This window comes from Chrysochloris asiatica, unplaced genomic scaffold, assembly GCF_000296735.1.
Source record: "Chrysochloris asiatica unplaced genomic scaffold, ChrAsi1.0 scaffold00221, whole genome shotgun sequence".
In the NCBI taxonomy this organism is placed as follows: Eukaryota; Metazoa; Chordata; class Mammalia; order Afrosoricida; family Chrysochloridae; genus Chrysochloris; species Chrysochloris asiatica.
Genome location: NW_006408739.1, coordinates 3,872,702 through 3,883,910, shown reverse-complemented (window position 1 = coordinate 3,883,910; position 11,209 = coordinate 3,872,702). Strand labels below are relative to the sequence as shown.

The 11,209-nt window shown below is 42.4% G+C and overlaps 1 pseudogene; it reads right to left on the bottom strand.

Annotated features, from left to right (window-relative positions):
* LOC102817337 overlaps nt 1–1,659 on the bottom strand; it is a 28,473-nt pseudogene extending 26,814 nt beyond the window's left edge.
* Nucleotides 1,660–11,209: the final 9,550 nt, after the last annotated feature.

The following is an 11,209-nucleotide window of genomic DNA, read 5'->3' as shown; positions in this document are numbered from 1 at the left end:
GAGGAAGACTCCACTCCCCTGAGATTCATTGTCAAGCAGCAGATATGTTTTGGGGAAGGTATGCATTAATCTTTTGTGAGTTGCTAAAATACCAGTGCTTGCATTTGGAAGAACGTGAAGAGCCAGGGTAGAAAGACGCTCGATGAAGGCAAGGTCTCACTGCTGAGAAACCTGCTTTCTGTGCTTAGTGAGCATAACATCCAGGCACTGGAGCACAATCTCAACGCTGCTGTTGGTAGCAGCTGCATGTAACTTGAACAGTGTCTTGTAGAGATGTGTATAAAATTTCATGGGATCAATATTGAGAACATCACCCTGGCCGGAAAGAATATGAAAAGCAGTTTGTACACAGTGAAGACTTTCTCTGTAGTTTAGCTCACCAGACTCAATGAGAGTATGCAGAACTACTAATAAGTCATCAAAAAACTCCACATTTATAAGGTGAGCAAACTTGGCAAGTCCTTCTAGAACTGCTGGCAGGAGAGGACCTCTGGGCCTTCTTCAATATTCTGAAGTAGTTTACAAACACAATATTCAGAATCTCTGTATGCAATTTAAGTTTTCTCTCAGTACTCTCTGAAGCTTCAGCCTCTCGAAGCTCTCGATCGAGTTTCTCTTCGGCTTTCTTACACGTTCTCTGCATTCTTGACAATGTTTTTCTTTTTTCCTTGAAGGTCATGAACTTTTTTGGTTTATTAATGTCCTCGGTATCGTTTTTCACTTCTACTTCCTTGATTCTCAGACACAAGAATGTTTTTAAGATCTCTGGTCTAACTTCGTAATTTCTTCCTTTCCCAAAATCACCAAGGGAAGCCTGGCCTAACTTATCCTGGTTAAAGAGCTTCTTCACTGCCTCACAACACATATCAGAAATCTATTTTGACATGTCATTCATGAGAGGGACAATCAACACAATGATGTTGTTGTGAAAGTTGAAATGAGGCATTGTCACCAAGAGCTCACACAGGCCCTTCACAGCCACCTCTGTCAGTCCTTTATATGCCTTTAAGGAGACGACATTGTTTTTCTTCAGCTTCCTTTGCTTCCAGTCTTTAATCATTTGCTTCAGATTTTCCAAATAAAATTTGTACTGACTAACCAGGCCTTCTTCAAATTCTCATAATTTCTGGGTTTCTTTGTGGATCTTGGTAGATTTTTCTGCTTATGTTAGGGGTTTGATTTTGTATGAAGGAGTAATGTCCTTAAATAATTCCATCAAAGAAACTATCACCAGCTTTTGGGCAGTAACAGTCCCATCAGAGGCCTGTTCCATTAGCATGGATTGTAATTCTTTCAATTTTTTAATATTACTTTCAGGATCTGAAATTATGGCAGATGCCTATGCTGCAATATGCATTTTCTTCTCCTGCAGGTTCTACTTTCTCTCAATTAAATGTTCTTCTAAGGTCAGCTCTGGAATGGGGTCTTGAATGAGCTCTTCTTCAAGTGCCATCTCCTCTTCTTGATCCTCTTCATCTTTGTTACTGTCAATAACTGGCTTCTCTCTGCTCTGTGGGATGATACCACTTTTATCTTTGATAGGAAGCAAGTGAATCAGCTCTTTCTCTGGTGCAGTGTACAGAGTCCTCGGTATTTTTTCATATTTCTCTATAAGCCTTCATGCTTTCGTTTCTTGGTGTGAAGAGCCTTACTGGTCATTTTCCCTTTGGGTCCTCCAGTGGAACGGGTTTCTTAGACACAGCATCTTTTACAGCCTGCCTTCATTTCCTCTGTTCTTTCCGATACTTCTTGAGAGTGCTTTGTTGTTTATACTGCTTGTTTTTTAGCTTGTTTTCAAGTTTGACTTTACTAGTTTTATCAACTTCCAAAAGCTTGGGACTTATTTTTGTTTCTTCTTGCCTTCATCTTTAGGCGTGAAGAGACTGCAGTCGGACAACCTCACTGACACAGGAAACAGAGACTAGACCAAAAATTGATGCTTTTGAGTTATGGTGTTGGAGGAGAATATTCAAAGTGCTATGGGCTTCCAAAAAGAACCAATAGATCTAAGTTGGAAGGAGTGCAGCCAGAATGCTCCTTGGAGGCCAGGATGGCCAAACTTCGTCTCTCATACTTTGGACATATTGTCAGGAGGAACCAGTTGCTGGAGAAGGATATCATGTTTGGTAGGGGTGAAAGGACAGAGAAAAAGAGGAAGACCCCCATCGAGATGGATTGGCAAAGTGTCAGCATCAATGGGCTCAAGCATGGCAATAATTGTGAGGTTGGCCCAGGATCGGGCAGTGTTTCGTTCTATTGTATAGAGGGTTGTTATGAGTTGGTACCAACTCGATGACACCTAACAACAACAACATGTACTACCTGTGGTCTTATTTGGCACAGTAGGATAAGTAGGGTAACCACAAGGTTGGCAGTTCAAACCCACCAGCTGCTCTAAAAAATCCTATACAGGGTCACTGTGAGAGCTAACTCTATGGCACTTAACAACAACAACAACAATAACAATATATTGCCTAAGCCACTGTGGCGGGCAGCCTCTAAGATGGGCCCCCAACTACAGGTTTGCATACCATTGCTTATCCCTTCCTCGTGTGGACTGGGCCATCGACTTGCTTCAGTGGCAGGGGCAGTGGGATGTCACTTCCTGTATGAGCGTATGGAAAGACTAGTCTTCCATCCTAGGTGTTGGCTCTCTCATTGCTCACTTGCTCTAAGGGAAGTCAGCTGCCACATTGTGTGATGCCTTAAGAAGAGGCTCATGTGGCAAGGAATTCAGGGAGACCTCTCGCCATGGCCAGCACAGAACTGAATACCACCAGAAACCACATGAATGGTGTTGGATGTGCTTCCTCCCTAATCTAGCCTCCATGTGAGTCTTGGCTGGCAGTTTGCAAATTTATGAGAGACTGTGCACCCAGCAAAGCCACTCTGATTTCTGACCCACAGAATCTGTGAGATGATAAATGTTTGTTGGTTTAGGTGACTACATTTTGGGGTAATTTTTTAGTACAGCAATAAATAACTAATATAGCCTTGGAGAATGAGTTGGATTGTAGAGGGGTCATGTAGGATAAACACTGGCCTGCTAACTGCAAGCACTGAACTGCTCCTTGTAAATACTGTACAGGACCACTATGAATCAAAACAGACTAGATGGCACTTACCAACAAATGGGCAGGAAGAGAATAAGGAAACCGGAAGTAAAGAGGGAAGACAGGAGGTGAGAGAGAACTAATCAGTATGAATGAATTTCAAATACACTGTTTGGTGAGGAAAACAATCACAAAGGAATTCAGGTGTGGAGGGAGCAATGGGGCAATGTTCCTGCCTAGGCTGGAGTAAATGAGTGAATTAGGGAATAGTGAAGAATAACATCTCCAGAAAAATCTGACTCTCTGATTGGAGAAGATGAACTCCAGAGACGGACACAGCTCCTGGGTGAAAATATCCAAAGTGTCTTCCTTGCTATCTAATTGTCATCCACTAGCTTTCTGAGGACTTCATCTCTGTATTTATGGGCAGGTGTCCCCTTCTGCCCTCTAGAATCCTGATGTCCTGATATTTAGGATCTTGCTTCTCAAAAATATACTCCTGGGAGCAGCAGCATCAGCATCACTTGGGAGCTTATTCGAAATGTAGTATTTCAAGCTCCACTCCAGAGCAATTGAATCCGAATCTGCATGTTAACAAGATCCCCTGGGGATTTGTGTGCATATTAACATTTGAGAATCCCTGGTTTGAAACAGACTGACAGACTCACTCATTTAAAAACAGTTCCCAAACCCCCCAAATCTAAAAACTGAGTTCATAAGGGAAGGCTGAGAATTAGGATCAATAAACTGATCAACATTGAATTATCTGTGTATTTATTCAACATATCTTTATTGAGTGTCTATTCTGGACCTAACAAAGCTTATGGCCTTGCCACCATAGGACATATAGTCTGCAAAGGAGAGTTAGACACAGAGTTAGGGTGCAAAGAACAGTCAGGCACATGCATAGTAAGGAAAATGAGGCAGCACCGGCACTCCCATGATAGTTTTTACAGATACAGAGGGGCACACAGGAAGGACATTTAACTCAAAATAAGGAATGAGGGGATCAAGAAAATCTTGAGTTGAGACTTTATGAGTATTAACCGGAGCTCTGATAGTATAGTGGTTATGAGTCTGGCTGCTAATCTCACAATCAGCAGTTCAAAACTATCAGCCATTCTGCGCGAGAAAGATGCTTTCTGCTCTTGTAAAGATTTACAGCCTCAGAAACCCTGTCATGCACATAACCACCACCACCACCAAGTATTAACTGAGTCTTGGTATGGCACTGTAGGACAAACACTGGACCGTAAGGTCAGTTTGAACTGATTCCAAGTTAACCAGCCGCTCCTCAGAAACTTTATACAGGGTCACATGAGTCGGGATCGGCTCAATGGCACTTAACAATAAGAAGTAATAACCAGTAAGTATTAAGGATAGAGAAGAACATTTCAAGCAGAGGTACTGAAGTTTATAAGAGGTAGGCCCACTTGGTAAGTAGTTTGGTGTAGCTGAGAATGTGAATACAGATAGTTTAATAAAACTTAAAGCTGGAAGAGGAGGCAGAGCAAGCTTGTGAAAGTGTGTGTAGCCTGCTAAGGAATTTGAAATAGCTATTGTAGAGATTGGAGTCCTGGTGTGGTGCTGTGGGCTAATGCGTGGGACTACAAAGTTGGTTTGAACCACAAGGTCAGTGGTTCAAGCTCACCAGCCCCTACTAGGAAACCCTATACAGGGTCACTATGGGTCAGAACTGGCTCAATGGCACTTAACAACAACAACTGTAGAGATCAGTGAGCAATGTCTTGGGTTTCTTCTTGCTGCAGATAACAACAGAAGGTCCAAATAAAAGTGGCTTAAATGATAAGGATATTGAATTATCATTTAATTTAATAAAAAGCTCAGTTGTAGAAAGTTTTAGAAACCCGCCATTGTAGGTGTCTAGGTCAGCTCTCCTTTATGCCCACAATGTGAGAGTACAGGTTCAAGCACCATGATATCAATACACCAAGTCCCAGAGCAAGAAAAGAAGTTTCCCTCACCTTTTCAATAAGAGAGGAACATACGTACCAGAAACCCTCATGAGTCTGTCTGCCTCTTAGGTTCAGTTGGTCAGAAATGGGATATCCACGGGAAATGTGGAAGGGTGAATAGCTGGTGCTTTCAGCATCTTTCATGGAGGCAACTCTGCCACAAAGAAAAGAGTTGAGAATGGCCAAGGAACAGGCAGCCAATAGTGTGTCTCACAGAGGTGTTTCATGCAGGAGAATTATGTGATAAAATTTGCAGTTCCGGTAGCATCGTGGAAGAAGGACCAGATGGGGAAATAAAACGGTGACATATGGGTAGGTTGAAAGCACAAAGACCACTGGAAAATGCTAAAGTACTTGGTAGAGGAAATGTTTCCATGAGCCCAACTGAGACACCCACACAACGTAGTCTCTGCCATTTCAAGGGCCGAGATGCTACATGAGCCAATGACTTCTGTGTTATTATAGTTCCTTCCAGCTGAAGAAACCTGGAGAAATTAGAGCTACATGAGACACATTGCAATGACTTTCCCTTAAAATTACAGTGACAGTTAATACTGAATAGCTTTAGAGTGGAAAGCTCCAGAAGGCTTCCTAGGAGCCAAATGATGTAAATGTTTAAAGGGTTTATAAAACTATATTTCCAGAAGGTCTTTCAGGCCAACCTTTTAACAGCTGTCATACCTGGAAAGATTTCTTAAAAGACTAAGACGTAAATCTCTGGCCTTTAGAGCTTGTTCCTAGTTTGAGGAACAAAACTCACACATGTGGATAGTACATAATGTCCTGATTCAAGCTGTTGCAATTGTAAGGAACTACCTTGCTGTGAACTGCAAGGTCAGTTGTTCGAAACTACCAGCTGTTCTGCAGTAGGAAGATGAGGCTTTCTGCTCCCATGAAGATTTACAACCTCAGAAACCCTGTGCAGGGTCACTATGAGTTAGAACCAACTCCATGGCACATAACCGCCAACATAACCACAGCAAGGTGTTAAAGACCAAAGTGAGCAAGATGTTAAAGACCAAAGATGTCACTTTGAAGTCTCAGGTGTGCCTAATCACTTCATATGCATGTGAATGTTGGACAATAAATAAGGAAGACTGTAGAAGGAAGAATTGATGCATTTGAGTCATGGTGTTGGAGAAGAGTATTAAAAGTACCATGGCTATCCAGAAGAACAAACAAATCTGTGTTGGACGAAGTACAGTTAAAATGCTCCTTAGAAACCAGGATGACGAGATTTCATCTCTCAGACTTTGAACATGTTATCAGGAGGGACCAGTCCAAGAAGAACACCATTCTTGGCAAAATGGATGGCCAATGAAAAAGTGGAAGACCTCCGATAAGATGAACTGACACAGTGTCCGGAACAATGCGCTCAAATGACAATATTGAGGATGGTTCAGTACCAGGCAGTGTTTCGTTCAGTTGTATATAAGACCACTATGAGTCAGAACTGACTCAATGGCATCTAATAATAACAACAAAGCCGATACAAATACTGGTAGGGGATAGAGAAGTATAAAAATCCATAACCAGTTAAGGGTAAGTTATGCCAAGCCCTCTGTGACACCTGAAAAGACCACCCTTCATGCCACCAGACAAATTTGAGGGCAGCTCTAAGGACCGGGAGCCTGGATAACTGGGTTGCTCCAAAGGGAAGGATGGGATCACAGCAAGCTGATCACCAGGAGGGTTTGTGGAGATGCAGTCATTACCATAGGCTCTGCACTTTCCCTCTGACTCAATCTCTCAGCCTGAAGACACTGAATCCCTGACTGCTTACCTAGCAGAAGCAGGTCCCTGCTCCTGTAACCATGTGCTATCCATCAGAGCGCAGCCATCATTCATGACAAGCACACTGGACTCCCTCAGATGGAGGAAATGAGCTTGACCTTTAGGAGAAAAGGGAAATATGTCACCCTCCTAACACAGGCAATAGACAGATGGCCCTTGTTATGAAGGATAACCTCACTGCACAGCTTTCTAAGGAGGGAGAGAGAGGCCCTCAGAATGGAGTGGGAGTGAAACATTGAGGTCAGAGCAAAGGCACATGGGACAAAGTTTAATTCCCATCAGTTCCCCACAATGTTCTCACAAGGCCCATTTTCTTGGGATCTGATTCCTTCTGACCGTTTGGACATCTAATTGGCATAGGGTAATCCTGGTGTGGCGCTGTAGGATAAGCACTGAGCCACAAAGTTGGCAGTTCAAACTCACCAGCCGCTCCTCAGAAACCCTATACAGGCTCACTATGAGTCAGAACCAACTCGACGGCAATTAACAATAACAACAGTTGACTTAGGAAGAGAGCCAAGGCCTTTTGTGTTGCTGGCTCCCTTGATGTACTTATAGGGCTACATCCAGGATAGGATTCTCTGGAGGTAAGTTCTTCTGACCTGATAAACAGACACAGAAAAGTCACCAGTTGTCAGGATGGGGGTTAAAGGTCATAGGAGTAAGAAGATAACTTCTTTTTCCCTTCTCTGTCTATAGATCTTCCCATGTCCATAACTTCCATGATATCTTCTCTAACCACCTCAACTTCCTTTGAGTTATTATCCAAACGTTTTCTAGATCACAGAGCAGGGAGTATATTAATCAGAAATCACAGTGCATTGGAGAGGGTGGGAATGAGAGTAGTACTTCACAGATGAGGAACTGAGGCTCAGAAAAATGAAGTTGACTTACTTAATGACTCAGCGGCTAGTGAGTGGTAGAGGTGGGACTAGAACTCATGTTTTGTTTTGTTTTTTTAATGCTTTATTGTGAATTATGTGATAGTTCACATGGGAGAACATCAGCTTCACATTGATCTCGTCGCACATTGTTTCCCTGCCATGGTCACAATCCCTTCCATGTATCATCGACCAACCAAAAGGTACACCTTGCAAGCCTGCCCCCCTGTCATCCACATGCTGCCCTTCTCCGTCTCCAGGTCCAAAGTCTCCAGCCACTCCATCTCCCCATGTCATCATCTCTGCCTCCATCCCTGGCATCACTGCTTCTCTGGGTAGGGTTCCGTTCTCTGCTCTTCTCCTTCAATGGTCCCAGGGACCTCCGAAGAACTCATGTTTCTTGATCCTTCAGTCTCTTCTTGTCATGAAGTATATATGCCTGTTGTTTAGTCATATATGGTCTTATATCTTTCACAGGACAAAGGCAGCCCCTGTTAACCCAAAGTTGAGAGGTTTATGAACTGGGACCTCCAATCTCAGGCCAGAGGTGAAGGAAATACCTGAAGTCCAAAGCCTCCCTGTTGTCTCCAAAGAAGATCTCAGTCCTATTCATGAGGCCTTGAGAAGCCTCAGATAAAGGACTCACTTCATTGATTTTGTACCTCCATCTTTCTTGGACAGTTACGTTGTGGAGAGGGCCAGTGAGACTCAGCATTGGCTGCCACCATGGACAGCATCAAAGACCAATGAATGTGATTGTAGCTATCACTGTGACCTTGGCCAGCATCGCAAGTCAAGAAGAGAGAATCCATTCAGTGGGCATGGGTGAGGTCCCTTTTGGCTGGGATTCATTGAAGTGGGGAGAAGGGAAACAGGAATGCAGAGAGGCTGTAGAATATCATGGTTAAGTACAAGAATTCTGGAATCAGACTTCTTTGGTTCTAAGTTGTTGTTAAACGCCGTCAAGTTGGTTCTGACCCGTAGTGACCCTGTGTAGGGTTTCTGGGGAGCAGCTGGTTCTAGGTTACAGATCTGCTATTTACTAGATTTATGGCACTGTGAGATAAGCACTGGACTGCTAACCACAGGTCGGCAGTTCAAACTCACTATCTGCTCCTCAGAAACCCTATATAGGGTCACTATAAGTTGAAACCGACTCAACAGCACTTAACAAGACCTTGGAAAAATTATTTCATCTCCTTGTGCCTCAGTTTTCTCATTAATAAGATGAGAATGATTTTCATATCTATGGCTTGTGAGTGAATGGAATGATGATAGAATTGCTATGAAGATAGATGATTTAATATTTTTAAAGCTCTTAAAATAGTATATGGAATACAATAAATATTATACAAATGTTAAGGAGCCCTGATGTCACTAGTCTGATAACTAAAAGGTCAGTGGTTCAAATCCACCAGCAGCTCCTAAGAAGACAGATGCAGCATGTGGAATTGATTCAATACACTATAAATACAGGTTGAGTGAACCCCCCTAACATTTTCTGTACTCTTACAGATGTTACCCTAATTTAGTTCCTCATTAAGGTTTATGTGGAGAGTGTAGTGGCTTCATACAATAAGCACTGGACTGCGAGCAACAAGACCTGTGGTTTAACCTGCCAGCCACTCTGCAAGGATAAAGATGAGGCTTTCTGCTCCCACAAAGATTTCAAAGCCTCGGAACTCCAATACAGGGTCACTATTAGTCAAAACCGACTCAACAGCACTGAACAACAAGGTTTACGTAGATGGCTGCAGGTTTTCTAACTGGTCTCCTCTCTATCTCTGGCTACCTCCAACTTGTACAGTTTCCCTAGGGCACGTGCCACAGATGGAGGTACAGAGCTCCAAATTTTTTATGGCCTGTCTCGCCCTCATCATAAGCCTTCGTTTGGAATCTAGGCTCTTCGCAATTTATTCCCCAGGGATTTGTCCCATATGGTTTCCCTCTGCTGTCCTTTCAGTAACTGTGCCCAAACCAGGCTATCAAACACCATTACCAGAGGGATATCTTCATTCTCCCATGTTGGAACTTCACCTTATCTCCCTATGTTCACACACTGTCCACCTTTAAAATCCATTTCAATGCTTCCCTCGCCCTCCAGCCAGAAGGAGTTTCCCTGCTTCTAAGTTCTATAGAACTTTTTGCCTTCCCCACTTACCACATTATCGTGGTCTAATAATTATTTAGTTATTTGTGAAGAATTTAAGATCCTCACATCAGAAAATGTCGACGTATTCCTCACACATGCTAGGCACTGACCACCACTCACCTGTCAGTTTGTTGTACTGTGGTGACTTGCATGTTGCTGTGATGTTGGTATTTAGGCCACAGGTCTTTTAAATACCAACAGGGTCACACATGTTAGATAGGTTTTAGCTGAGCTTCCAGACTAAGACAGGCGAGGAAGAAGGAAAGGCAGACTACTTCTGAATTTTTAGCCACTGAAAACTTTATGAATAGCAGTGGAACACTGTCAGATAGCAGCAGACTATTGACTATTGAAACATGAAGAAGAGCACCAGAATATGGTCAGATACAGTGCCAGAAAATGAGACCGTCAAATTGGAAGGCCACTCAAAATACGATAGGCTAAGAGCTGCCTCCTCAATGTAGACTTGACCGCGATGAGGTGAATGGAGTAGAGCTTTCTGGACCTTCATTTGCTAATGGGGCACAACTCAAAATGAAGAGACACAGATGTAAACATCCATCAACAATATGAACATGGAATGTACAAAATATGAATCTAGGAAAATAGGAAGTTGTCAAAAATGAAGTGAAACAATGTCCTAGGCATTAGTGAGCTGGAACGGACAGGTATTGGTCATTTTGAATCTGACAATCACATAGTTTACTATGCCAAGAATGACAAATTGAAAAAGAATGGCACTATATTCATCATCAAAAAGAATATTTCAAGATCTACCCTGAAGCATAATGCTGTCTACAATAGGATAGTATCCATGCATCTACTTGGAAGACCAGTTCATACCATTATTGGTGCTAAAAAGATATCAGGGGTTATTTTTGGTTTCAGTGTTAAAGATAATCTCAGAGCAATAGTTTCAGGGGCTCATCCAACCCCCTTGATTCCAGAATGTCTGGTGTCTGTAAGAATTTGAAATTCAGTTAAAAAAAATTCAGAATTCGTCTCTAAAATCTTTGATAAAAATGGCAGCCAGTTCTTCTGATCTCATATCCAAGGAGGCAGTTGTTCATGGAGGCAATTACCCACGCATTCCACATTCACCTCCTGGTCCAGACTCTTCTTCCTCTGTTGGTACAAACAAATAGAGACCAATTGTCTATCTTAGATGGTTACATGCTTTCTTTCTTTTTTTTAATTTAAGGTTTTTATTGTGGATTGAGTGAAAGTTTACAGGGCACATCATCAGTTTCACATTAAAAAATTCATATAACTTGTTTCATTACATTGATTATAATTCCCTCTATATACCATCAGTTAAAAGTATTTCTCTTTATCCACTTTAGCTTTTTTTTT